This window comes from Armigeres subalbatus, chromosome 3, assembly GCF_024139115.2.
Source record: "Armigeres subalbatus isolate Guangzhou_Male chromosome 3, GZ_Asu_2, whole genome shotgun sequence".
Lineage (NCBI taxonomy): Eukaryota > Metazoa > Arthropoda > Insecta > Diptera > Culicidae > Armigeres > Armigeres subalbatus.
Genome location: NC_085141.1, coordinates 174,519,989 through 174,547,404, shown reverse-complemented (window position 1 = coordinate 174,547,404; position 27,416 = coordinate 174,519,989). Strand labels below are relative to the sequence as shown.

General features: G+C 38.4%; 1 protein-coding gene across 5 annotated transcripts in view; it reads left to right on the top strand.

Annotated features, from left to right (window-relative positions):
- LOC134220011 (MICAL-like protein 1) overlaps positions 1-27,416 on the top strand; it is an 89,434-nt gene that overhangs the window by 13,789 nt on the left and 48,229 nt on the right. The window contains exons 1-2 of one of the 5 annotated variants that reach the window (XM_062698934.1): positions 1,417-1,596; positions 19,721-20,173. The exons of 1 other annotated variant lie outside the window; for it this stretch is intronic. The gene's annotated coding sequence lies outside the window, so the exon portion shown is untranslated. Of the gene's footprint in view, positions 1-1,416; positions 1,633-1,771; positions 1,936-19,720; positions 20,174-27,416 lie in introns of those variants that run through there. 3 more of the 5 variants (XM_062698932.1, XM_062698931.1, XM_062698933.1) reach the window with 3 other exon arrangements.

The following is a 27,416-nucleotide window of genomic DNA, read 5'->3' as shown; positions in this document are numbered from 1 at the left end:
AATGCGAGCTTTTTGGTGTGGGGGTCAGCGGTGGGTAATAAAAAAAATAAAAAAAAGGAATGTTTCATCAAAAACCATTTCCTACTATGCAAGGTAGAAATCAATCACCCATCAAGGAGTTGATGAACTAATGCACCATGCGTCTCCATATGCTTGTATGCTTATACATCGAACATTGGCATAAAAATCAATAAATCTCCAAAAGTAATGAAATTACGAACTTGGTGTCTTCGACAAAGTTTTTCAGGAGAACTTTTGCTGCAACTTTTATGAAGAATCAAACCTTATATGTTGTGAAGTGCAAAAAAATAATTTTTTCATTTCACTTTTAGGGGGATTGATCAAAAGGATGAATACCTCCAAAGATACGCGTCGACTTACTGATAAAATGTCTCGAAGACGCTATTACGCTAAATCACATAATTAAGATACTATTAAATAAACGCGCTCAAAAAACAATTTTAGCCACTGTGCAATAGACGAATCCAAGTAAAAATAAGAAGAAGACACACGACGGTTTTAACTTTGACAGATCCTACAGCGCAGCATAGGGAGATCATTTTAAAATGCTTATATTAAATTCTAGACAAATTGTAATTAAAATCTGATTGATGTACGGTACGGAAAAAGTTCTGAATTACATATCTGGAAGCTTATCTCATTTTTTTTTTAATATTTTCCAAAAATGTATCTATCATACAGTTCGGAACTTTTTCCGTATCATACATCAATCAGATTTTAATTACAATTTGTCTAGAATTTATTATAAGCATTTTAAAATGATCTCCCTATGCTGCGCTGTAGGATCTGTCAAAGTTAACACCGTCGTGTGTCTTCTTCTTATTTTTACTTGGATTCGTCTATGGAGACAACACTCTGGCCTTAGTTAGAAAATAGAATAAAAATCCTGCATCGAAAGCCACTACCACTTGTTCAGATTTGTGATCGGTATTTTATATACTTTATCAATTATGAGCTATTAAAAACTTTCTTTATTTTAGAATCGACTATATCTAAATTCAAAACGCTGATGCATCTACCTAGAGGGAATGATGCCTTTTATCCTGTATTGTAAATTGGAATAAATGTAGAAAAAAAACACTTGAGAGAAAACAATATAGTAGCACTCAAAACACTTAAGTTTAAGCTCACACGTTCCTCGAAAACTTTTTTTTTAATTTTTAAAGCAGTAATCAGTATATTTCTCACCGTGCAAATTGGGAGGCGTTTAGCATACCTTCGCCAACATAGCGACATCGTGGTCAACAGCGCAGTTTTTTCGATGTGTGTCGTTTCTCGAGAGAGAAATAGCGAAGCACGTTGAAAACAGAGACCTTCATCGAGGCACATTCACAGTCACAGCACGCTGCGGGAGGGTTTCTCGACTATTATTGGTGGGTCTGTCTACCGACTTTGGATCAGCCGTATACGTACGGTCCATGTGGCCCAAGTCCTATCATATTTTATGCATAGCGTTGTGTGAACGTTGCGTTGATCGCCAGACTCGCCGTCGTATGGCAAGCGAAGGTCTCGGAAGTAGAAAGCCCAAACAGTTTGATTCTTGCATCGAGTAAAAAAGGTTGCATTGTGTTTGCCGTAAGTTTCGGAGCGAGTTGACCGACAAATCTCCGTGTGAGTTCCGTTTAGTGTGGTGTGTTATTTTCCCATCTATCCAAGTCTGTTCTTTACTCAGCGCTCTTGTATGAGTTTTTACGGTTCGTTCTATCTTTACCGTACGACGTATGATGTGAACTGTCCAACAGGGCCAGTACGGAGGCGAGCGGATGGTGTGTCTGAATCATCGACATCAGTCAGTCAGCTATAGTTGAAGTCGTTGTCGCGTTGTGCATGTACGGCCTAAAAAGACTTGGTACTCGGACGAAAGTTCATAATAGTTCACTTCAATTAGCGAGTAGGTGTAGCTTAATTACAAATGTGAGATATTCCAGTGGCGCGGAGTGATTTTTCGTGGTGGACAGTGGCCAGAAAAGTTCAAGCAGCGACAAAACTTAAACGGTTCCAATTGACTGGAGCCATTCGGAGAGGACCATTCCCTTTTTCTCGCTTATATCATGTACACGGCGATGCGACGAAGAATATATTAATAGAAAACACACAAGTGTCAGACGGTGTTTCTTCGAATGTTGTTGTCGGAAAAATATTTGATAAATTCTGTGCTGTGATATGTTTTGTTGATTCGTGGATTATGAAAGAGTACTATTTTAATACATCCAGCAAAACTTTACCCTATTCTTTATCTGGAGAGTTAAATATGAAACATTCTTTCAGATATTGAATACAGTTATTGATTTAAATTCCCACATGTAATAATAACTTATGTGACAATCAGAACAATATTGTGATATTACTTATTAAAGTACGTTAAAGTGCAGGATTGCAAAGCATATATAGAATTAATGATAACGATTATCATGTATATTGTGAATTTCGTGTTGCACTAAATAGAACAATATATTGTTTCTGAAGAGTTTTGTTCAAATTACAAGCATATTTAGAACGATTAAATTTTTTAACATTTAATCGCGTGACCTTAAGGTTGCTTGTTAATTTGGTTTTTAAAAAGAAATCAGCTTTGTAAGCACTACTTATTCCCATCCCGACCACTACTACTTAGTTGCATTTCATCCAAATCACTCGATTTATTTTTTCACCCGTCGAGTTCCTCGGATTCTAATTACAGTGAAATTCAATAGAAAAATTGGAATTTCAAAACAACTTTTGCGATTCTGTTGCAATGTAAAAATAACAGGTAATGTTTGGTAATAATTATGATTTACGATTTAGAAATGTTCAATTTGTGGGCCCACCTTAGCCGTGGGGTGAGATGCGCGGCTATAAAGCAAGGTTGCTGGATTCGATTCACGGTCCGGTCTAGGAAATTAACGGGTTGAAAATTGTCTTCCCTTCCCTGTGAAATTGATTTCCCTGGGCATAAAAGTATCACCGTATTAGATCATGACTTAGAATCTTCGCAGTTAATAACTGTGGAAGTGCTTAATGAACACTAAACTGTGAGGCGGCAATGTTCCAGTGGGGGTTGTAATGCCAATAAAAAAGGAAGATATGACGGATGTTCTAAGTTCTCCAAATCAACAGGCTGTTAGAAGCCATGCGCATGTCCAAATCGATTGAAATCTAAGATTTTTGTATGTTCAAATCGGACGTTCTAAGTTGTGTAAATCATTCAGGAGTTCAGACCTATTGGTCTATCATGTCAAGTTAACTGGACTTGATACAAAGCTAAAAGCAATGCATGACGTCGATACAGGCCCTTAGACGCCATTCGAATGATTGACGATTTAGATATGTGCAATCCGGGTGTTATAAGTTCTCTAAATCATTCTGGAATTCAGTCCAATGATCTACCAAGTCAACTGGGTTCGATACAAATCCAATAGCAACCCATGGTTTCCATACAGGTTCTTAGAAGCCATCCGCAAAATATGTGATTCAGATATGTCCAAATCGGATGATCTAAGTTCTCCAAATCGCTCTCCTGAACAAATTAAACTGGCTAAGTAAGTAAAGTTGACTACTGGGCTCGGTACAAAACAAATAGCAATTCATGGTGTCCATTAAGGCCCTTAGAGACCATGCGCATGGTTGCTCACAAGGCTACTAGAGATCCCACGTTATAATCTTTACATATATGTATTTCGACCTCAACTGAAAAGCCAACATTTTTTAGAATTTTGTTTTTCGAGTTTTTCATCCAATAAATGATTTATTTTTTATTTTTCAACATATTTAGAGTTTGAAAATTCTCAGTCATTGTTGACCAATTGCAAATTTTTAAATTTTTAGTGTTAATTTTTTATTTCTCGTGTAAGAAGTTAGATAAATATGTATTTTAGAGCGTATTATTCACCACTATAGCTTTCTGTTGAATAAAGGTTAGTGTAGAAAAATACTAAATTACAAATATTTCACTTTTCAAAGGTATACGAGCAAAAACACAGAGAAACAAAAATTACTTAATTTTCAATATTGTTTTATAAATGTGAAGAATTTTGAAAATTAACTTTAAACCACTTTTAACAACACACAAAGGCACCACATTCAATACGAAAGTAACACACACGTGTCATTTTTATTATTTCACGATGCAGAAAAGCTACTCCTTGATTAACTAGAACTTGTAAAATTGTACAGAGAACCAAACGAACCCATTCTCAATGTACGTACACGTTTCGGAAGCTCGGTATCGGCCACGTCCTAACGGTCATATAAGAAACGGAGGACTGTCAGTCCGACTCTCGTTGCCATTAGAGACCGAGTATACCTCTGCATTTCCACGATTGTCTTGGACATTGCGTTAGTTACAAACATTGGCAACTAGCCCCGATGCCCGAGCTTCTTTCAAAATTTCTCGAATATCTTATCATATTTTAACGAATGAAATGGTAGATATTTACATATGTTCTGCTGATGAAGTGGATACACGCCTTCTCATTTACCATATTGATCAAAATGCTCGGAACGGTGGGTGCAAAACAAACGTCAAATCAGAGCTAACCCAAAGGCAAGCTGGTGGCCATTATTGCTCGCGGAATACTGGATTGTTCATCGCTTTGATTAAAACCGCTACTGTTTCATAAAGGCCGACTTTCCTGTGGGATTTCCGTAGAACTTCTAAAAAATCAGATGAATTTTCCGACAAACTTCGTAGAATTTCTAGAAGAGTTTTAGAACAATAGGAATTTAGTAGAACTTTAACAGGAAATTCTAGATTTCTGGAAAATTATCTCACGAAGAATGTTTCGATGAAATTTTAAAGGATTTCCAGATGAAATTTCGTAGAATTTTCAGAAAAAAAATATAAAATTTTTTTTGATGAAATTTCATAAGAAAATTTAGGAAAACTTCCCTTAGAAATTTCGGAGTGGTTTCCCAAAAAATACAAAGATTTTTCTTCTTTTGGAAACATTGCAGGAGAATATCTGGTGAATTTCCTGAGGATATTTCGAAGAATAGTGAGAAAATTGCGAAGAATTTTTCTTGGACATTCTGAAGAATTTTGAAGAGTTTCCCGAGAAAGTTCAGGAGAAAACGCCGCCGCAGCTGAGAAAAATGGCGATAAACGCCCTATAGCCCATAACCCCTTCATTCCTTTCGTTATGACGAAATGTTGAAGGATTTCCAGAACTTCGGTAAGCGATGCAATCTATGGGATGGGATACAGACCCCATTCGATTTTGGCAACAACCATTCGATTTTAGCAAAACATTTTTTTAATTTTTTTTTTTAAATGATTGCTTATAAACCACGTAAATATCGTAATCCTTATAAAAAAAAGGTTAGACCCCAAAACCGACGTAAACAAAAATTTTTGTTAAAAAACCGCGTAAATATTTTTTTTTCGGGCAGCGCCTAACAATATACCCTTTGTCGTCAACAGAGTTTGTTACTGACAAACGCACCTCGCAATAAACCTTTGTCGAAACCCACACACCATATGACAATAATCATTTGGCTTGCATGCTCTGATATTTCCGAAAATACGATACTAGTTTTGTAATCATAGTTAGATTCTTGAATATTTCCATAAAAGCAGAAATTATGATAGGTTAGAGCCGAGACGGGCCCTCCTTAGCCGTGCGGTAAGACGCGCGGCTACAAAGCAAGACCATGCTGAGGGTGGCTGGGTTCGATTCCCGGTGCCGGTCTAGGTAATTTTCGGATTGGAAATTGTCTCGACTTCCCTGGGCATAAAAGTATCATCGTGTTAGCCTCATGATATACGAATGCAGAAATGGTAACTTGGCTTAGAAACCTCGCAGTTAATAACTGTGGAAGTGCTAAATGAACACTAAGCTGCGAGGCGGCAATGTCCCAGTGGGGGATGTAATGCCAATGAAGAAGAAGAAGTAGAGCCGAGATTTACTGTAGAGATAATGCAAAATAACGGGATGAAAAGTTAGCAACAAAATTGTCTTATTTTTTGTTGCTGACAAAAAATTCCGGCTTTGTCGTTGGTTCTCTTTTGTCGCTTATTTTGCATGCGCATCCAAGAAAAATTGATTCCCTGCGCCTAATTATCGAAATTTTCATAAAAGAAATTGGTTAGACCCCGAAACCGATGAAATTCTTTTTAAATCACGAAGAAAATAATTTAGTGTAAACGTTTAGATTTCAAAATTCGCGTAAAAAAGGGTCACTGTGTGTCTAGCGTCACAAAAAAACGAAGAAATGTTGAAGTATCATGAGAAAACAAAATCCATTCGATTTTGGCAACATTCGATGTTGGAACATGAATGTTCCGAACGTGTTGCCTTTTGTGATTTTTTTCAGCAGTGAGCACGTATGTTAGCAAAAAAAGTGCGTGATTGGTGTTGTATTTATTCGCTTTGCAAAGAGGTGAATATATGTTCAGTGAGATGGAAAATGAAACAGTTCCCCTATACCTTTGCATTAAATAAGATTGGGGAGAATGTGGGAGCGTTGATTCGGCATTGCACAGCAGCCACTCTAAGACGAGATTAGTGGAATGTTTTGAATCATTGTTTTGGACAAAGTAAAAATTGGATCTATCACCCAATTTAACGGCGCTTGCTTTCAAGTTATCCTTCAAAATGTTCAAATAAATGAAATGACTCATAAACTATTGATAAACCTTAGGTTTTTGTTACCGTTTGTACCATAACATTACTGCCACTTTGCTTCGCAGACAGTGAATTTTTTTGTATCCAATCCTGTAGCTGGTTTGCGTCATTCTCTAACCAGTTCATCGATCCCGAAATAGTAAAATCCTGTCGCTTCTTCATATTCTTGGCAGATATAATATTCTTCCACGAATTACGACCACGGAATCCCTCAACGACTATGATATCCGACACAGATAAAATTTGTTGTGATTTTAAATTTATTTTCATGCAAACATATGAAGAAATAATCGTGAAATTCAATCGATAATAGTGTTCTTCACAATCAAAATGAATTAAAACTGTGCATTCAATTGAATATCAAATGTTTATTCGCTTGTTGGGATCAGCTGCAATTTTACGTCGTTGAATTTTCCTTAGGATCCTTAGGATTTTGCCTTATTTCATGGAGAAGCTTTTGTCATAGGCGTAACTAGAGTCCCGGTCGAGAGGGGGCCATGGTCCTAGCTGGTAGGGATGATATTCTAAGGTGGTATACAGTCACTCTCAAAATTGAGCGTACAGTATAGATTAGTTGACTACAATCGAATATTTCAAAGAAAATTTAATGGTTGGCCCGGTTGTTTTTAATGCATTTCAATATTCATCCCTTCCTTCAATGAACTGTTGAAATTTTTTCTCAAAAGTTCATTTATTTGAAAATTAATGAAAATAATTGAAAATAAATGATGTGACAAAATTGAGCGTACAGCGAATTTTTTTCTACAAAATTTCTTATTATAAACACGATTAATGTATTTTAATATTGTTTTTTCATGATAATATTTAATATAATAAATATCCGCTACTTAAACATTCAATTTTTTTAAATTAAACCATGTTTTGGTCAAAATGGCGAACAAGTGAGAGGTAAGAACCAGAGCATTAGTGATTAATCATAGATTTAATCATGATTAATGAATAATGGGTTATTTAATCATTATTCATTAATCATAATCATACAAAAATACGATTCAATCATTAATCACTAATCGTTAATCATAGATTTTTGCATTTAATCATTAATCACTAATCGTATTCATGATTGTTTTGAGTTTATTCATTAATCATCAATTTTAATCATTGCATACATTGCTTTTATTCATTATTCTTTAATCATAATCATACAATGTTTATACCTTTAATAACATAATTTGGTAGAAAGGTTACTTGATTATTGATCACTATGCAAATCAATAAATTTGGATTATTCATAATCATTAATCATTAATCATATCGATCGTTAATCATTAATCATACAGATATTGAGTCAACATTTAATCACGATCGGTAATCGTTAACCTTAGTAAGATGTTGGGGTCAATATGACCCAAAACGAAACTTCAAAGTAGAATAACTTTTTACCTGATAATCCGATCGTTCTGAAATTTCTTGACTTTTAATATTTTGTGGAAATGAAGCATCTGACATGAAAAAAGTATTTTAAGGTGCAACAGGAATGACCCCACAAAAAAAGTTACGAATAAGATATTGGGGTCATATTGACCCAGAAATGTAAATGCTTATAAAACAGTCAAATTATAACCGAATTACAAAGTTTATATACCGTTCGAAAGATAAATTCATCAATTTTGTGGCTATGTGGTGATATGCTGGTTCTGGAGACAATGGCCACCGGGAAACGACCTCCACGGGGACCTTGTCGGTCATATAAGGGGAGCATACAAACCGCTCCATATATGCCATTCGATCGCCAATTCTTCATAGATTCTCTTAAAACGGTAATGTATGGTCCATGAAAGGGCTTCCGACGAAAGTGGCCACTCCTGGTACATGCTAGGTGCCCTCGGGGAACCCGCAGGAGGGGACATTTCCGTATTAGCACCAAAATATGCCGTGCGGCGGCTCTGTCGTCATGATTTTCCACAAAATAGATGATTATGCGCTTGAAATCTATAATTAACCACATTGGCCACTCTTGGAGTCTATGAGGTGCCCTCGGGGAACCCGTAAAAGAGGACATTTCCGTTTTAACACCAAAATATGCCGTGCGGCGGCTCTTTCGTCATGATTTTCCACCAAACAGATGGTTATGCGCTTGAAATCGAAAAGTGACCACATTGGCCACTCCTGGTACCTGCAAGGTGCCCCCGGTGAACCCGCAGGAGGGGACATTTCCGTTTTAGCACCACAATATGCCGTGCGGCGGCTCTTTCGTCATGATTTTCCACATAATAAATGATTATGCGCTTGAAATCGATAATTAACCACATTGGCCACTCTTGGAGCCTATGAGGTGCCCCTGGGGAACCCGTACAAGAGGACATTTTCGTTCTAGCACCAAAATATGCCGTGCATGAATCTTTCGTCATGATTTTCCACCAAACAGATGGTTATGCGTTTGAAATCGATAAGTGATCAAATTGGCCAATCCTGGTACAAGCAGGGATTATGCGCTTGAAATCGATAATTGACCAAATTGGCCACTCTTGGAGCCTATGAGGTGCCCCCGGGGAACCCGTGAAAAGGGACATTTCCGTTTTAACTCCAAAATATGCCATGCGGCGGCTCATTCGTCATGATTTTCCACAAATCGATAATTGACCACATTGGCCACTCTTGGAGCCTATGAGGTACCCTCGAAGAACCCGTAAAGGAGGACATTTTCGTTTTAGCACCAAAACATGCCGTGCGGCGGTTCTTTCGTCATGATTTTCCACAAAATAGATGATAATCTGCTCGAAATCGATAAGTGACCACATTGGCCGCTTTTGGAGCCTATCAGGAGCCCTCGGGGAACCCGTAAAAGGGGACATTTCCATTTTTACACCAATAAAAGCCGTGCAGTGGCTCTTTCGGTGTGTTTTCCCACCAAACAGATTGTTGTGCGCTCGAAATCGATAAGTGACCGCATTGGTTACATTTGGAACCTATGAGGTTCCCTCGGAGAACACGTAGAAGATGACATTTCCATTTTTACACCAACATATGTTATGCGGCGGCTCTTTCGTCGTGGTTTTCCTCCAAATAGGTGCCCTCGAAATTGATTATTGACATATTTTTCACCTTTCGAACCTATGAGGTGCCCCCCGGGATCCCCTAGAGGAGTACATTTCCATTTTAATGCCAAAATATGCCGTGCGTCGGTTCTTTCGTCATGATTTTCCACCAAACAGATGGTTATACGCTTGAAATCGATATATGACCACATTGGCCACTCCTGGTGCATTCAAGCTGCCCCCGGGGAACCCGTAGGAAAGGACATTTTCGTTTTAGCACGAAAATATGCGGTGCGGCGGCTCTTTCGTCATGATTTTTCACAAAATAGATGATTATGCGCTCGAAATCGATAAGTGACCACATTGGCCCCTCTTGCAGCCTATGAGGTGCACCCACCAAACAGATGGTCGTGCGCTCGAAATCGATAAGTGACCACATTGGCTACATTTGGAACCTATGAGGTTCCCTCGGAGAACACGTACATAGAAGATGACATTTCCATTTTTACACCAACATATGTCATGCGGCGGCTCTTTCGTCGTGATTTTCCTCAAAATAGTTGCCCTAGAAATCGATAATTGACATATGGTCCACCTATAGAACCTATGAGGTGCTTCCGGGAGCCCGTAGAGGAGTACATTTACATTTTAACACCAAAATATGCCGTGCGGTGGCGCTTTCTTTGTTATTTTCTACCAAACAGATGGTCATGTGCTTGGAGTTGATTAGTGATATTGTCTACTTTTGGAACCTTTGAGATGCCCTGTGAACCCGTAGGAGAGGACATTTTCATGGTTATATGAAATGTACTGTGCCGCTTGCGGCAGCTTTATCTCCATGTTTTCCAACATATAGATGGTTATGCGTTTGAAATCGATTTAGATCACATTGTCTACCCTGGCCACAAGTCTTCAAAAAGTTGGTTATGCGCTTGAAATTGTTCTTTATTTGAAATTGAGTACTGAGTCAAATAAAAAAATAGTTTCTGGGCTATTGTGATGGTTCCTTCGAACAGCTCTCCAAGGATTTTCTATTCCACATCTCGATATTACCATTAGTCGATGGTCCCGTCAATATCGACTCATAGAAGTTTGAGGTTTTCACCGATCGCCGTGGACAATGATATGAAAATGCAACATTTTGATATAAAAAAGAAAATCTCTCCTTCTGTGAGACTCCTGCGGGTACCTTATAGGTTGTAGATATTAAGTTTAGAATGAATGACCTATTTGCTAGAAAAAAAAAACAAGATTAATCTACCTAGTGGTGATGGTGCCTTTGTCGTTCGTTCAAAAGGGTTGAGAAATATATAAGAAAAGTTTAATATAACACTAATAGGTAGATAGCTCTTATTTTTCATATTTGTTTATTTGCATTCCAAAATTTCCTGCTGAACGCAATTTATTGCAAGCCAATCAGATGAGCATAAGTGCCAGAAAAGTGATTTTCCCATGCAGGTGCTGAAATTAGTATTTTGGCCATAACTTCGGAGCCCATAGCCCAATCTGGCCAATTTTCAATAGGAAACAAAAGGGCAAATCGGTTGAGGAAAAGTTCCTAAAAAGTGAGTGAGATTTTGTGTGCACTGACACGTTCAATGGATTCTTCGCGGTACTCCACAATTACCGAAACTGGGCCTGGGATTTCCCCGGGTTGATATTAGATTTCAAGAGCATAACCAACTATTTGATGGAAAGTTATAGTGAAAGAGCCGCTACAAGCCATGTCTTGAAATAAAAATAAAAATATCTCCTTGTACAGGTTCCCCGGAAGCACCTCATAGGTTTCTAAAGTGGCCAATGTGGTCGCTAATCAATTTTAAGTGAGTGAGAGTAAGCACGGAAATATCCTCTCCTATGAGCTCCACGGCGGTACTTCATAGGTTCCAAAATAGAAAATGTGATCACTTATTCATTTCGGTATAAAAACGGAAATGTCACCATCACCATCACCATCTATTTTGTGAAAAATCATGGCGAAAGAGCCGCCGCACGGCATATTTTGTTGCTAATACGAAAATGTCCCTTTCTACGGGTTCCCGGGGGCACCTCATAGGTTCCAAGAGTGACCAATGTGGTCAATTATCGATTTCGAGCTAACCATCTCTTTGATGGTTAAAACGTTAAATGTCCCATTCTACGGGTTTCCTGGGGGCCCCTCATAGGTTCCAGCCGTTGCTTATCGATTTCAAGTGCCTAATCATCTATTTTGTTGAAAATCACGACCAAAGAGTCGCCGCACGGCATATTTTGGTGCTGAAACGGAAATGTCCCCTCCTGCGGGTTCCCTGGGGGCCCATGTTAGGCTCCAAGAGCGGCCAATGAGGTCAATTATTGATTTCGAGCGCATAATCATCTATTTTGTGGAAAATCTGTCGCACGACATATTTTGGTGTTAAAACGAAAATGTCTCCTCTTACGAGTTTCCCGAGGGCACCAAGGGCTCCAAGAGTGGCCAATGTGGTCACTTATCGATTTCAAGCGCATAACCATCCGTTTGGTGGAAAATCATGACGAAAGAACCGCCGCACGGCATATTTTGGTGTTAGAACGGAAATGTCCTCTTTTACGGGTTCCCCGAGGGCACCTCATAGGCTCCAAGAGTGGCCAATTGGGTCAATTATCGATTTCAAGCGCATAATCATTTATTATGTGGAAAATCATGACGAAAGAGCCGCCGCACGGCATATTGTGGTGCTAAAACGGAAATGTCCCCTCCAGCGGGCTCCCCGGGGGCACCTTGCTTGTACCAGGAGTGGCCAATGTGGTCACTTATCGATTTCAAGCGCATAGCCATCTGTTTGGTGAAAAATCATGACGAAAGAGCCGCCGCACGGCATATTTTGGTGCTAAAACGGAAATGTCCTCTTTTACGGGTTCCCCGAGGGCACCTCATAGACTCCAAGAGTAGCCAATGTGGTTAATTATCGATTTCAAGCGCATAATCATCTATTATGTGGAAAATCATGACGACAGAGCCGCCGCACGGCATATTTTGGTGCTAAAACGGAAATGTCCCCTCCTGCGGGTTCCCCGGGGGCACCTTGCATGTACCAGGAGTGGCCACTTTCGACGGAAGCCCTCTCATGGACCATACATTACCGTTTTAAGAGAATCTATGAAGAATTTGCGATCGAAAGGCATACATGGAGCGATTTTTATGCTCCCCTTATATGACCGACAAGGTCCCCGTGGAAGTCGTTTCCCGGTGGCCGTTGTCTCCAGAACCAGCATATCACCACATAGCCACAAAATTGATGAGTTTATCTTTCGAACGGTATATAAACTTTGTAATTCGGTTAAAATTTGACTGTTTTATAAGCATTTACATTTCTGGGTCAATATGACCCTAACATCTTATTCGTAAGTTTTTTCTAATATCCGAAGAAGGTTAATCATACTTCAATCGTTTTATTCTTTAATCATAATCGTTAATCATTGTCAAAAATAATTTCAATCGTTAATCATAATCATTAATCATTGTCAAAAATGAATAAATCATTAATCATAATCTTTAATCATAGAGTTGAATGGTTTAATCATAAGAAGTTTAATCATTCATTGGAAGCTTTATTCATTAACGCTCTGGTAAGAACAATGTTATTTAACAATTGAATGCTGCTGGGAAAAATAGATGCTTTAATTTGTATGTTTCACCGGCATCGTATCTTAGGGGCCATCCACAAAGTACGCCACGCTCCTAGGGGGGAGAGGGGGTTCCGAGTAGCGTGACGACTCATACAAAAATTTTAGAGGTTTAATACAAAAAGTGGGACGAAGGGGGGAGGGGGGGTCGAAATTTGCCAATTTTTGCGTGACGTACTTTATGGATCTTCCCTTATATATGATAGATTATCGAAATCGAGCGAGACATTCGATTAATTTGGGAAAACTCGGTCGGTAAATGATGAAAACAGATGTAAACATACAGAGAAAACGACAAATGTTGGGAATGGCATGATTCAAATTTAGTATGTCTTTAACTTAAATTCGTTTAAAGCTCGATTATAGTCTCAGGTCTTTCATTTAGAGTAATATTATTGAATTCAATCATTCACAGTCAAATTATAAAAGTACAAGGTGTATCTTAAGGTACCGAACATAAATACAGCTTTTCAACCCCGTAGAGCACTTTTGATTTAATATTGAAAAAATAGCTTAAAATCGTAATTTTTAAATTTAATTAGTAATAATTAAATTTGGATTAAATTCCACGATCTGTTACCATAAGGGATAAAATTGGATGATTTACATTTGGCAAGTAAAATAACGTTTTTAAAAGTTCGGCAGCTTATTTAATAATATCTTGGTGAATTTAAATGATTCAACCAAATTTGTTCTCACGGTGACTGAGTCTTCAAATATAAAATGACATCTTATAATGTATCCGTATGCTGCTCTGTTATTAATATTATTATTAATGAGTGTCCTGAGCTTATAAACTATCTATACATCGACTTTAAAAAAAAGTTATACTTAATTTGAATTACACCATTCCCAACATTTGTCGTTTTCTCTGTATGTTTACATCTGTTTTCACCATTTACCGACAGAGTTTTCCCAAATTTATCGAATGTCTCGTCGGATTTCGATTATCTATCATATATAAGACACGATGCCGGCGAAATCCATATCTTAAGCATCTATTTTGCCCAGCAGCATTGAATTGTTAAATATCATTGTTTATACATTTTAATTGTTCACCATTTTGACCAAAACATGGTTTAATTTCAAAACATTGAATGTTTTAGTAGCGGATATTTATTATTTTAAATATAACCATGAAAAAATAACATTAAATTACATCAATCGCTTTTATAATAAGGAATTTTATAGAAAAACATTCGCTGTACGCTCAATTTTGTAACAGGCATATTTTGAGATTATTTTCAAACAAATAAACTTTGGAGGAAAATAACCATTTTTTGTACGGATACATTGAAGGAAGAGATAAATATTGAAATGCATTAAAATCATCCGATCCAACAATCAAATTTCCTTTGGAATTTTCGAATATATTCATCTAATCCATGCTGTACGCTCAATTTTGAGAGTGACTGTAAAGCACTGCACGCATGGACTGTCAAGGATTTTTTTTATGCCCATTTGACTTGTTGTTAACATCACTCAATATGCGAAAAAATAACTGATTTCTAATAAAGGTGTGATATAGTCAATACGTGTCTAATTTTCATTTCCAATTTTCTAATTTCTAAATCAACTTTTCAGTTTTTGGATCCCTTTATTTACGTTTGTATGAATGTGGAAAGCCTCGAAAACGTTCAAATGAAATACTTTCTTCCCAATTCATGATAATTGTATGATATTCCGATTTGTTAGAGCACTTCGAGGATGTCGCTCCATATAAATAAAAAAACGTATTTTGAAAAAAAAAATACATGGTGGGACAGTGAGTTGAAAAGTCCAGGAACATCCCTCACTTTATAAAGGTAGAAACGAAAATGGTTTGTTGATATTGTGGGGTCCATGAAAAATTTTCAGTCTGATATATTCAAACGGGTTTATATTCACATTGCCCGACGTTTCGGCCCGTTTTGGAAAATTAATTGAGATCTGGAAGGAGTTATTGAAAAATTGAATTAAGGACGCATGAGCTTACTTCGGTTTTCAACAGGAACTACAATATTATGTGAAAAATTCTTGTAAGTTTTCGGCAGAGTTTTATATTCTGTAATTACGCATAGTTAGTGGGAATTCGAATGGACCCTAAAATGATCAAACCTAGGAATTATTCAAAAATAAAAAAAAATAAAATAATAAGTCGATAACAAAATACTGAAGAAGTCCTCTAGTAGAGGACGATATGCGTATCCGTTTGATACCTAAAAATTAATTAGTGGAAGTAAATGGAAGAAAATAGTCATTTAACCGTGAGTTTTTTTTTATTATTTTATAAGTTTGTTACTATTCATTCCACTGTCTATAAAAACAACTATTCTTCCTTATTCCACAATAGTATGTCTGTAAAGATTTACGTTCTGCATATATACAATAAGGCTGAAAAGGGCATATCTGTTAAGTTTTTTTTTTTTTTTTTCCTCGTTTGTCGGGTGAAGATCACTGCGTCCAGATTTTAGGACTATTGTGATATACCCTTTTACTGTGAAATACGCAAGTTATCTCAGTAACATGTTTGTCACTGAGATACCTTGGTATCGACTGAACTCAAGACCATCTATTATTGATGAATAGAGATCCTGAGTTACAGTATGTGACTCCCCATTCTGGCGAGACTAGCTTTATGAAGCCAACCACGTCCTTGGGGGATAAGATCCATATGTCAGCAGGTCCTAAAAGGGCTTGCTGAGAACTTTGAACCTACGTTGGGTGAGTGCACTGCAATAGCAGAGGATGTGTTCTGATGTTTCTCTCTCCTCGTCACAGAAGCGGCAATTTGAGGTTTGGATTGCTCCGATCTTTTGTAGATGGTATCTGCAGGGGCAGTGTCCAGTTATTAGACCGGTGTAGATGTTGAGATCCCTTTTGTTGAGACCTAATAGTTGTTGGGTTTTCTTGGGGTTAATTGTTACGAGCCTTTTGGATTGGCTCGTATGGGGAAGTGCATTCCAGTTTGATGTGATTTGACTGACCATATATTTGTTCAGTTCTATTTTTACAGAGCAGTCTGAGATCCCGCAGAAGGGCTCAGGGCCAATGAACCTTTCATTAGATCCATTCCTGGCTAGCTCATCAGCAATCTCGTTTCCCTCTAGACCCGTATGTCCTGGGATCCAATATAGGTAGACTCGATTGCGTATGGATAAGTTTTCAAAGCCAGAATGCATTCCCACACTAGCTTTGAGTTACAAGTGTAGTTATTAAGCGACTTAAGTGCCGCTTGGCTGTCAGAGAAAATACATATTTTTGCAAATCTATACTTTCTCCTCAGGCATAATAACACGCATTCTAATATTGCATATATTTCCGCCTGAAATACTGTGGGCCACTGTCCTAAGTGGACAGAAATTTTTGTTGTAGGGCCATAGATTCCGGATCCTGTCAGATTATTCATTTTCGAACCATCTGTGAAGAAATTTATGGAGCCTGTTGGAACGCTGGGTCCACCTCCTTCCCACTCCTGGCGGGAAGGAATGAACACATCGTAAGGTAAGTCATAATTGACTACCGTTTCCATCCAGTCACTACAAATTCCTATTGCGGGATTTATGGCAAATTCATTTAATATGCTGAGGTGACCCGTAAGGTCTCCCGACAGCAGTGTTTTTGTTCTCTTTAACATTAGAGCACTTTTTTCCGCTTCCAGCTTTATGAATTGATCTAACCGGGGCAGGTGAAGCATTGCGTCTAGGGCCAAAGTGGGTGTACTACGAACTGCACCAGTGATGGCTATGCAAGCGGTGCGTTGGATTTTGTTGAGCTTAGCCCTTGCAGCAGCCTCATTAGTTTTAGGCCACCAGACAAGGGAAGCGTAAGTTGTCTGTTAAGTTACAAGAGGCCGAGTTTTGTTGAGCAGTGAAATCTAAACATCTATAAACCTTTATAAGTATTTGATCAACTGTTTTGCAGCATATTTGATTAATATCTCATTGATTCTAATATGTAATTTCAATTTTGGAAAGGTTTACAAAAGAATTATAGTTTGAACTATCTTTTGCTGGATTAAGAAGCATACAATTGTGGGGGCCAATAATATGTGTAAACAGTCACGACTACTATTCTTCAAATTTTTATCGAGAAAGTTCCAGCTTCGTTTAAATCTAACTATAGTTAGATGTCAGAACAGTCAACTTGATTTAATTAATAAACTAGGATGTTATCACGCTTTGCAAACACTTATTTAATTTTTGATAAAGGAATCAAAATCTGACAAATCTAAAGGTGCCGTCAGACGTTGCAAGCAAATCACTCGCAACGAGCATTTTGCTCGCAGAAAGTGACAACTGTCATAAAATTTCCTGTCTGACTACACTGAAAGTGATTGCATGCAAACAAATGAAAACTCGTAAGCAAACGCTCGCTTGCAATGTGTGACTGCTTAGCGTTTAAAATTTTCAACTCGCAGAAACGAAATTGCGCTTGCTAGTGCAGCACTAGCAAATTTTTCGCTCGCAAAAGTGAAAACGTTTTCAGGTGGCAGTGTTGCATTGCAAAATTAGGAATGAAATTAGATTTTGTGGCCGGAAAACAAGTTTTTCGTTTTTGTTTATATTTGCATGAGAGTAAATCGGACATTTGCATAAAGTAAAAAACTGCTACGTGTGACTGCAATTGCGAGTGCTTTCAGAAATCATTCGCTCGCACGAGTGATTTGCTTGCAACGTCTGACGGAGCCTTTAAGGACTCTCAAGTCCAAGTTGCAATGACAAGTTCGATACTTTGCTGAAAAAACTATCAGAGAAGTCATGCGATGCAATGAGTAATGATGAAATATTTTTGTAGTATGTGAAGGTTTACAAAATAAATTCAATTTTAAAATTTTCTGGGGGGGCACAAGTGGGTCTGGGGAGGGCCAGGCCCTCCCTGCCCCCACACCTTATTTACGCCAATGGCTATTGTCACTATTTTTGAAAAATCTTCGTGTTACCAACAAGGAACAGCCATTTTCCTACAGAACAAACACTTTGGTTCTAAAAAAACTCACACTTGGTAGAAAGTTTTATTAATTGAGTATTTCGATCGTAACGGGATCAGTGGGTACAAATAGCGCTAAGAAGCACCGTTGAAATTAAAATAGCTTCGGGTAGTATTAAAAACTTCCTTCCGCAAAGAGTGAAAGAACCGCACAGCACGAAAGCACGATGCGGTCTCAATCATCTATGGATGGTTTTTTTAATTCAAAGTGGGTCAAGCAATGATCAATTAAATGAGTTTTCAATTACAAAATAATAAAACTATGTACCGTCGTCGGGGGTGACAATGGGTCAAATGGGGGTGAGAATGGGTCACTGATTCAACTACTTAGAATGTTTGTGATTGAATGTATCTAAGGGAGAGAAGACTAAAATATAAGAGACCTTTTTGAACGATTTTGCTCTACGAAACTGAAAACTGAAACCAGGCTGCCGGTGAGAGCGATGACCCATTCTCACCCCCAGACCCATTGTCACCCCCTATGGTGGTGTTGTAAAAATTTGACTCGTTTTGATTGGAAAGATTCAAAGTTATTGAACCTTTCCCCTTTGAAGAAAAAAATGATTGAGAGGCGAAAATAATAAAACCTATCTAAAACCAACGTATATAAAGAAACTAATATCAATCGGCGGCGCTAAAAGTTCGCCATACAACACTTTTCGGAATGCAGCTTCAGGAATAAGTTATTTTTTGAATACTAAATGATAATGAAATGATAAGTTCAATCCCTGCTTATAATGTTTCCCTTTTCTTTGAATCTGATTACAATTTACGTATACAGTCAAACCTCCATGAGTCGATGTTCTATGACTCGATATCGACTCATGGAAGCAAATTATGCCATATTAAAAAATATTTTCTGGGTTACTGTGATGGTCCCTTCGAACAGCTTTCCAAGGAATTTCTATTCCACATCTCGATATTTCCACGAGTCGATGGTCCCTTCAATATCGACTCATGGAGGTATGACTGTAGATCAGGATTTCTATTCCGATGACATAGTAACAATCTGAGTAGTAGAGCTAAAGGGATAATATCATATTATACAACGTCGAAATTTTAATAGGCGAAACTGCAAATTTTCATGTTGAAATTACCATATCTCTCGGTCATGCATAGTTAGCTTGGACTTAGAGCGTGTAACAGTTCTATCAGCATGTTACTGGATTTCTTGTTTTTTTTCCTCGATAAAAACGTTCAGAGAAGCACCGCATCTTTAGTGGCAACACTTGGGAAGTGTGTAGTGGTTGGTTAGTGTTTGTTGTTGTTTTTGCTGGTTGGTGGACCTAAACCGCGGCAGCGCCATCCATCCAGCGCAGCAGCAGCAGCAGCGCTCGAACGGGTATACGACTCCGCGCGTACAAGTCAAGCCAGTAGTCCTACTTTCACATCGGATGTCGTACGGTCGTTTATGTGCTGTTTGCTTCGCTTAGCCGTCCCGCGGCTGTTGTCGATGATTCCTTATACTTTACTTTGAAATTATAGTTTTCCTTGGACAGCGCCGATCGAAACGTGTTTATGTTGAAAAGTTTTTTTTTTATGAAAAGTGCAGTGAAAAGGTGCAGCATAAAATCGGAAGAGTGCAAGAGCAAGATAAAACAATTGTGTGTCCAAATGTTTATGATTTTATGCACATGAGAAACCATTTTGTGCAACAAAGTAAGACGGTGGTGCAGTTTGCTGCGATCAAGTGTTGGCTCCCCTTTGGAGTTCACCGTGGTTTAGTCAGCAGAAGGCGGCATTAGTGGCCCCAGCGCGAGAAGATTTGAAGCATAAAAATAAGAGTGCAGTGCGGAGCAGACAAGAGAAACGACCCGAACGCCAGAGTCCGAGGCAAACGAGGAGGGCCACAGTCGCAGAGCACTTTCCATTCTCATGCCCCTACTGGACAGCGGTTTGCAGTAAAGAAAAAGTTGATGTTGACTAATCTCGTATTAGGTGAGTGGAGATTTTCAATTCATGATTTTTCAACGCACCCAGTTTAGCGCACTAAAAAAGCTACCTAACTTGAGACCCCTCGATTGCGCGACGACAACGACCTCATGAATGAGTATTTCGATCGAAAAGATGGTCAAAACTGGAATAATCTATTCTTAAAAAAAAAGTTCTTAAATAATATATTGCTGAATTAATTCGTTTATGGGCAGGGGTATTATAAACAATATTTCTTAATCAACTTATTGAACTTGAGTCAATCTTATTTTTTACTAATTGTTAATCAATTTGTATATAGAATTTACAGCGCAGAAAAAAATATTATAACAATGGAATTTTAAACAATGTTGAGATAAAATGCAAAAATAGTATAAAATTTTATAAACCGTTCTCAACGTTTATTAATCAGCCATATTCTAATCGAATTACTTGGCAAGTAGATCTCTTCTCTATGTTGTTCTTAATTAAGTATAAGAAAATAACACAGAGTAATCCATTGCAATTTTATCAAGCTTTAATAAATTTAGGGCCAATTTCTTCACCTCCGCTTAGTGCCTCAACCAGGTTTAATCGTCTGAGCAAGGTCCGCTCAAGAGTTAAGCGGAGGTGAAGAAAACGACCCTTAATATATTTCTTCCATTTGGCGTATTTGCAAGTATTGGTTTCAAATATTTCAATGTGAGCCAACGAATTTTAGATAGAAGTTTGAATAAAACTTTCACCTAATTACTTAAGAATAGCATATAACGTTCCACCTTACATGTGAGCCATTTCTTATAGTATTAAGCAGTTATATTACGTTAAGGACAGCTTTTTTGCCATAATGCTCCTGTGTGCGCCCATACGCTGTTCAGGTTAATCTAATGCTGAGCGGTTGCATTTGCGTTGCTCTCGTTGATTAGGTTGTTATTTTTCCGCCGCTCAATTTTAAGAAACCACTGTTGGCTACAGGCGGCCTGTGCTTCATACCGTTTGGTATATCTATCGTTTTCCTGGAAATTGAAGCGCACGCGGTTAAAATTGCTTTTGTTTGAAAACATCAAAATTAAAAAGCGTAAAGCTACACGCTTCTGATAGATAATAATTTCTCTGCAGCGGTTATGCTTCGTGTAACATGGTTGATTGAAAAAAGACATTTGAACGAAATGAGTGAAATTCAAATGAATTTTATCATATGTACTAACATCCGAGCACCGAACCCTCTATGAAATTGTTTGTAACTGTCGATCCAAATTTGTTTGCACATGAATCCAACATACCAGCTTCTCTAGGAATTGAAATGTGTATGATAACTCTGTCTAAATGACAATGTGTATGATAACTCTTTCTAACTCTTCCATAACATAATTATTGGAATGAAATGAGCAATGATTCAAATTATTTTGGACATTTATTATGAATATAAATCTGAAACATACATTTTCTCAGCAGCTGTCCTGGATTCATTGTTTTTATAACAGTCTAGTTTCAAATGCTAAAAGCTATTATACTGTTAAGCTTTATTTCATGCATGTGTTGAACCACAAATGAATCACGAGATTCAAATATTTTTCTATTGTTTTGGTGTATAATTCAGTCATTTTATCTTCGGGGGAAAGTTGTGAGTTTGTATTATTTTGCTCTAGATTCAAACTAGATAAATGTTGAAAAATTTGCAATGAAACTAAATCATTGCTGATTTTAGTCTAAGCATTGCAAAAATGTGGCATGAAGGATTCTACACAATGGCTGTAAAACCGACGATCTTCGGCCTTGGCCACATAGCTTGTGCTTAAATAATAGCCCTACTTATCTCAAATATGTTTCATGAATGACTTATTCGAAAATTAGTTGGCTTAATGTAAGCAATAAATAGTATTATTTAACAACCATCATCTTGTTCGACAAAGCACAAATTCAGCCCATAATCCAATCCCCCTTCAAAGGTCTCTTAATTTTACCGAAAAGGAATTATTCACACCCACCTTTGTTGTGAAATTTAGGTCCTGACCAATTTGAAACCAGCAATAACACACCAGTACAAATCACAAAAAGAACTGGGTAAATAGCACAGCACGGTTCTGAGTGTGCTATTTAATGCGCTCATTTACATCCATTATAGCCATACACGGTGCTGATTGAAAAGCACATAGAGATGCCTTGCGGCAGCGAAGAACAACGAACCATAGACATTGGGCTCGCCAAATTCGACAAATAGGATCAAGGCTCTAGAAGGCAATCTGCGCAGCTGCCAGTAAGTAGGTATGTACTTTAATGTAAGTGAGGATCTCTTTTTTTATTTTGTGCTGATCACCTCCACCGCCAGCACCGCCGTCTTACTGAAGGTGATGATGGCCATCATAACTGAACGTCTGAATCTATACGCGCGCTCGCGATCGCTGCAATGAATGACAACTTGGTCGTGATCTTTCGAATGCTCACAGTTGGTTCCACTGACTGCAGCTAGTCGCGCAGCGGTACAAACGGCGGATCTGTAGTTGGATGGTGTGGAGCCTAGAGACCTCGTGGCACAGCGATGGTTCAGGGTTTCATTGAGAAAGAGAGTGAGGATTGGAGCCTTGTACAGCAGGCTTATTCGCGCAGAATAGACGTTTATAAATGCTTGTTCGCGCACCCAGTTGAGGGTTCGAGGCTAGTCCGTTGCGCCTATCAACGATCGTCACTAGTTATAAACGATTTTGCGTAATCGAATCAAAGATAGACAGCACCATGAAACACCCATTTTTCATAAAATCAATTCATCAATCGTGCCAAAGTCGCGCTCTGTCTCGGGGAGCAGGCAATCAGTTGGGATTAGCTAACCGAAGAAGGTTGCTCAGCTCATGGCACGAACGATGCTGGATATTTTGAAACATAGTATTCTCCTTAAGAGGCGTTAGGGCAACTGATGAAGGGATGTTTCCGTAAACAAGTCATATAAGGCGTGTTGTGTATATTCTCACTGAGGAAGTGCTAGGCTATTAGTGTCAATGAGTAGTGAATGTCCTATAATAAACAACGGGATATTATTAGTATGATACTTTGAATACTGGATTGCATGCCATAAAAGATAAATTATTATAATACTGTCGTATTTCAAAAATATTGCGGATTCATGATATATGTCAAAAGTAAGATATTTTTTTAAATCCACTATAACATATTCGTTATTGAATCGTAAAGCCTGTTCTTACCACAAAGCGTGACAGTCGTCAGACAGTTGATTATCATTATTTAATAAAAAAGCAATTTTATGATCAGCATGTGTAAAGTACACTTATCGCAGAGTTATTAAACTTTGAAAGATCCTAATATTTAATATGTAAGGGAGTGACTCCGGTTGAGGGCCTAGTTGCTAGTTTCGCGCATAATTTTTTTCCAAGTCAACATTATGCAGTAATATAAACACCACCTTAGCCGTGCGGTAAGACGCGCGGCTACAAAGCAAGACCATGCTGAGGGTGGCTGGGTTCGATTCCCGGTGCCGGTATAGGCAATTTTCGAAATGGAAATTGTCTCGACTTCCCTGGGCATAAAAGTATCATCGTGCTAGCCTCATGATATACGAATACAAAAATGGTAACCTGGCTTAGAAACCTCGCAGTTATTAACTGTGGAAGTGCTTAATGAACACTAAGCTGCGAGGCGGCTCTGTCCCAGTGTGGGGATGTAATGCCAATAAGAAGAAGCAGAACATAAACACCAATGGAAAGCTAAAGACCTCAACAGACTTTTTTTTTCCTGAGGAGTTTCTGAACTCCATTTCCACTCCATAGGCTTCATTTGACGATGAGAGGCTTCCAAGACAGTTTATCATTTTTGTTTATCACCCGGTTCAATTTACTGACACTTTATTCGTCATATCGTGCTTAGCTCCTGCGTACTGTTTTGACTCAAATCCCGAACATGACTCATATTCCAAACACTGGCGTTTTAGCGCCCTCAAAATAAAAATTCCATCGTTTTTCCACACTGAGGGTTAAGATTACAAACGAATTCAAGATCCTATGGAGAAAATTACATGAATAAAGCCAAAATGGTCATTTAAACGCGAGTGTTCAGAATATGAGTCATGTTCGGAATTTGAGCCAAAACGGTACGCGGGAGCCAGTGAATACACAGTGTTGTTTTTCGTGAAGTGCAATAAAACAAAATAAGTTACGGCCAAATCGCGAATCAGTTAAATTAGAAACGTTACATTTTTGAATGTGGAAGCAATTTTATATCATATCAACCACTGAGAAAAGTTATTTTGTTGCCCACCCTAATAGAAAATCCCAACAGAATTACAATAGAAAGAATTGTAACAGTACGCTGAAATAAATGGTATTTACGGTAAACTCTATTGTGGCTCACAATAGAATAACATTGAAGAATATTGTTTTCCACCATAAAGCCTATTGTAAATGGCAGTTTTACAATAGAAAATAGGGGTTGTTATGTATCTATATAATAAAAAAAATCGATTTTTCCTCGAACAAATGTTTGCCATTAGAATTGAATTTACTGTAATTCTATTGCCAACATTTACTGGCAATAGATTTTATTGTACGACTATTTGAACAACAATATGCCTTTGTAAATGCTCAAACATGTTCAGCGTCAGAATAATTGAGGAAAAGAAGTAAGACTTTGATAAACTGTAAACATATTAAAACGCGCACCCACACAAACGCACACAAAAACACATATACATACATACACTGATAGCCATGGGTATTCGTCATATTTTCATTGTAATCTATATGAAAACAGGGCGAATACTTTTGTCTATCAGTGTATGTACAGTTGTACACTTATAAACACACATACACACATATATACATATATGCTTATATACATGCATATATAAACACGCACACAATTTATATATTTTTTGCTCTTATTTTCATTAATACAAATACTTCCACATTCACATAGTATGATGGTTTTACAAATATTTAATAGCTCCAACTGATGTTTACCCTTAGTTATAGTTTTCTAGAAATCAAACAGGGGCGAAAGGCAGGTGGGGGCATTATATCCTCTTTCCCTAATCATTTTCGCCCTGTCTATAGGTTCAAAAGCTCTCTTCAGGTTAAAAAATACTGCAATTATCACATTTTTATCTTTCAAGGCTTGCTTCCACTTAAATAGCAGTAAATTAAGTGCTTTTCGCAAGAATGTCGTTTCCGGAACCCTGATTGTTCGTCTTTCGGCTCCGGATCTCCAGGAAATCCAGGAGGAGATCGGCCGATTGAAAAAAACAAAGCTTCTGGGCTTGACAACTACCATGAGAGCTGTTTAAAACGGGGGTGAGGCACTGGATAGAGCGTAATTACCAGGTTTTGGGCGTGTGTCCCTTCCACCAAAAAGGCGATAATCTGCATAAATGCTCTGCCGCAACCACCGCTGACGGCCATCACAGATGTCGCTGAGATCGCCAACGACCCCACAATTGCTATCAAATATGTTGTCGCTTTGATCAAAGTTCGCCGCAAATCAACTCACTTCCTTTTAAAATCATGGTTCACCAAATTACGATGTTTGATGCGCCTTCACAACCACTAACGCTGAAGACAATGACCAATCGATGATTTACCACACTTGTCAGAACTGATGCTGATACTGGGACAGCTCTCCAATTACCTGGGACTGCTCTCTGCGGAATCACGATCCAAATGTCTGTCGCGCGCCGGAAAGCAGCTTTATTGTATCTGTTAGTTTTGCCCGTTTGTATTGTGCTTCGTTCACCCTCGGTATGACAGCAATCTCGCCCGTGCTGCATTCTTCTCCTCCACTACCTGCTCACATTCGCCGTCATTCCAGTCGTTTTTCTGATACGGAGACACCGTGCCTAGTGCCGCGGTTGCGGTGCTTCCAATTGCGGGTTGAAAGTTGAATATCTCTCCAGTCATATACAAATGAAGCTGCGCCTAGCTGCTCTTTTGTTGGGAGTGCCAATATCAGCTGCTGCGCATAGTCTTGGGCTAGTCTACCGTCTTGAAGCCGTCCTAAACAATGGCGAACAACTTCGACGCGTATTGTACACCGTCGAGAGTTTTGAGCGCAGGCATACTGCAACGAGGTAGTGGTCGGATTCAATATGATAATGCTATAGTTGAAAAAAGGCCTTTTATCCTTAGCTTGCAATGATTGGCTGCAACACAATCACGCGTTTTTGGTGCATCTTGCCCAGTACTATGAAATCAATTCCCAGTTCTTTGGTGGTGCCACAGCTTTTGTAGAAGGTAGCCGCTCGATGCCCGCTTTTCCACATCTCTATTCTGTCCAGCAGATTTCCTGCAGGATTACAACGTGGAAGTTGCGGGGATGTAATTCATCGTAGCTTACCCTGTCGCATCCTGCGAAACCTAGCGGCTTGCAATTATATGTTCCAAGCTTCCAATCGTGATCCTTTATTGGTCGCCTACGTCGTTGCCGATTGTATCGAGTCATATTATCTCTTATATGTCTTGTAATATATTTTCAAGATAGTCTTGATCAATTTTGGAGAAACTGTTGCCAACATTTGGTCGTCTTGGCGCGAAATCCCTCAATGTGCTTCTACCACAGCAATAGGCGATCCGTGCCGTTATTCTTGACTACCAACCCCCAGTAGGGTAGAGAACCATTTGGGCAGCACCCCCTATTTCCGTCAGCAACGTTCATTACTCGAGCACATTACAACCAAATTACTTGTTTTTTTAGTACGTAGTTAGTTTCTGTCGATATCTAGTGATGTACAAACAATGCCCAAATGGTCCCGCTTCCTACTTGTAGTTTTTGTGATCGTTATGTGAAAGAGAAAACAGTTGCATTTTCATTTTCAAGAGATCAAATGAAAGTGTAGAGGGCTCACGGTCACCTGTCACATTACAATCAGTCATGATGGGAATGTTGCCTTTTTTTGAAATCTAAATTTGTAAATAGTTTCAATAGATCTGTGCAAAAAACGATGACTAGTCGAAAATATAATTACATTGTTTCTGATTTCTATGCTATCTGCTTTACCTCTTGTATATATCAAATCAATAACTGTTTCAGTTATAAAGAAATATGTGTCTATGTATCACATTAAATACCACGAACTCGGTGGTCTAGTGGCTACCGCTTCTGCCTCATAAGCAGGGGGTCAATTCCAGGCTCGTCCCTTTCCTACTTTGTATTTCTATCTTAGTTCTTTCTATGTTTCACGTTCTACCAAAACGATTCCTACTGCTATAACCTTCCACACAATCCCAAAACCTCCTGTGGCACCTATGAGAGGTCGTAGAGTTCTCTGCAT